General features: G+C 41.2%; 1 pseudogene; it reads left to right on the top strand.

The window, feature by feature from the left end:
- The first annotated feature begins 1043 nt into the window (after positions 1–1043).
- LOC106528022 (pleckstrin homology-like domain family B member 1 pseudogene) lies at positions 1044–1954 on the top strand (annotated as a pseudogene).
- Positions 1955–2632: the final 678 nt, after the last annotated feature.

Below are 2632 nucleotides of genomic sequence, written 5' to 3'. Positions count from 1 at the left end.
ATGGGAATATATATTTTTATTAAGTTCATTATGTTTGTTTTATTAGTTCATTGTTCTCCATGTATTTTTAAAAATAAAAACCAAATTAAAATTTTAGGAAAAATTTTTGAGGACCCCCAAGATACCTCTCATAGACCTCTGGGGGTCCAGGAACCCCAGTTTGAGAAGCTCTGCTGTATACAAACTGAATAGGGGTGTCAAACTCATTTTCACCAAGGGCCAGATGAAGATTTTAGTGGTCCTCAAAGGGCCAGTTGTGATTAACTTTGACTAAACACAACATGTAACCTTCCTGAGCTCCTCTAACAAACACTAACTGAGCTCTACCTGGTATTTCCTGCATATAAACAGTGTTTTAACAGATCCTCTTATAAACACTAAAACGTACTTTGTGTACGACTGACTAATTGTGAAATAAATAATGTAAATACTATTTAAAGTAAAAGTAAGAGAGTTGTACTCACTGTTGAGTTGCGGTGAGTAATTCTGAACTCTCTTACTTTCCAACTGGGAATTCCCACTGGAGGGGCCTTCCAGTTTAAATTTACCACTTGTAAATCTGGGCTGCAGCAAAAGTAGCCAGCAAAAATGCAGTAAAATGGAGATTTTACACATCAAATCCTACCTGAAACACTGTTCACCTCCACCTATTCTCGAAGTCGACGTGATGTCATTCAGTCACGTGATTTCAACCTCCATTTTTTATGGGGGAAAACAGCAGCTGAAGGGAGCAGGAAACACAGTAAACTCGTGGAAAACGCACTGCTGTCCATCATCAGTCTCATCTTTCTCTTAAACCGAAAAAAATAAACCCCCCAGACCTCCTTTTTTATTGAGGCTCAAAGTTATCTGACAAGCTGTAAAAAATCTACAGGAAGAAGAAAACAAAAAGAGGCGAAATTTGAATGGAGACTGGTGGCAATGAAGAGCCGGTGAGAGCAGGACTTTATTAATTAGATCTGTGACTTTTAACATGTTTGTATTTTATAGTTAGTGTGTAGTTTTGAGTGTTTACTCTTCATTTTAGCCAGTTTTACGTGTTTTAAATCAAAACAATGAGACAATTCTTTTTAAACAAGGAGAAGCACGGAGGTCTGCAGAGGCAGAGCGACAACACGTCTTATTTCTCTCCCCTCACTCTTACAGACTCATGGAGAGCAGAAGCTCCTGCAGGTCAGGGGAAGTCTCAGCTGCAACATCTGTCTCTCACACATGCTGCCTTTCATCCTTCCTCTCCTCCTTCATTACTTCCTCCCCTCATTGTCTTTATTCTTTTATGTGCCGTGTGCCTTCAGGCCACTGTTTCATCTCGGACAGCATAATGACTCTCAGACACCTCTTCTCATGCTCTCGTCTGTCTCTACGGGTCAAACACTTGTAGACTCTACTGTCTGCACACAAAGGCTGCTATTTACCACATCTGGCCAGCTGCAAAGCCTGCGCTGCAGAAACAAGAATATCTACATCGCTGACTTTCCCCCCAAGAGATGCCCCACGATAACAAAGCAGTTTGACTGCAGCACCAGTCTCACCTGGACTGACCGGATATCAGAGATGACCCAGCAGGGGTACAAAGATCAGAACAGGTTCAGCACCAAGCGTCAGTTGTTGTGAGCAGGAGTCAAACACAGAGAGCAGTGTTCACCCAGGGAGCTGAGCATGTTTTCCACTGACTGCACTCTGAGGACGTTCAGTCAGTGTTTCCAGAGGCTGCTGAATGTGCTCACAGTGTAACACCGGCTGAATGACACAACAAAGAGACTCTCAGAGCCTCTCCTTGGATCACTTTCCATGAGTCAAAGGGATATCCCACGCTGTCCCCTCCCTTCAACCAGCCCCCCACTCTCACCAAACAGTGATCGGACCTCAGACTGAGGAGCGTTCAGCAGAGGACTGATGGCTCTGCAGAGAGGACAGCCAGGTGGAGGTGAGGACTTAAAGCTGCGTCTTCAGGTTAGCAGGAGGGAAACATGTTGCTGTGTTTGTTTTGGACAGAAGGATGTTGTTCAGACATGTTGCCTCAGGTCTGAAGGAGGAAATCACTAACAGGTCATCTGTGTGTGATTAAAGTGCAGTTTTCTATAAGTTCCACTCCTTTCTGTGGTTGTTACTTTTTACAGCTGCAGGAGAGTGTGTCATTACGTAAAGAAAGATATTTTATCTTGTATATACGCATGTTCACAACCGCTCACCAACAGGTGTTCTGATCCGGGGGGTTCTGACAGGTCACTGAGTGTGTGTGACCCGTCACATCGAAACGTCTAAAATTTGTATCAGGAGAAAAAGGCAAATATAGTGTTTTGACTAAAATGTTAACAAAAAGTTCATTTAGTCAAAATATAATGACTAAAAGCCTTATTAATGTATCATTTGAATGAACTGTCTGAAATATAATCATAAAACTAAATGTTGAAGCATTTTTTTGAGCAGTAGCAACAAAAAAACTGATTTTGAGGAAAAACGCCTTAAATTTTCAAGATTTTCCCTGTGAGTTAGTAAAGTTTGGTTTCCTTTTATCTGGGAAATCTCAATATTCAAATATAATTAGAGGTTTCCTCTTTATAAGGACATCAAAAATTCCTCATTAAAATGAGATAAAATTAGGATTCAGACCAAATATTTATGTATTATT

The sequence above is a fragment of the Austrofundulus limnaeus genome, unplaced genomic scaffold, assembly GCF_001266775.1.
Source record: "Austrofundulus limnaeus strain Quisiro unplaced genomic scaffold, Austrofundulus_limnaeus-1.0 Scaffold356, whole genome shotgun sequence".
Taxonomy (NCBI): domain Eukaryota; kingdom Metazoa; phylum Chordata; class Actinopteri; order Cyprinodontiformes; family Rivulidae; genus Austrofundulus; species Austrofundulus limnaeus.
This window is presented reverse-complemented; position numbering and strand designations above follow the sequence as displayed.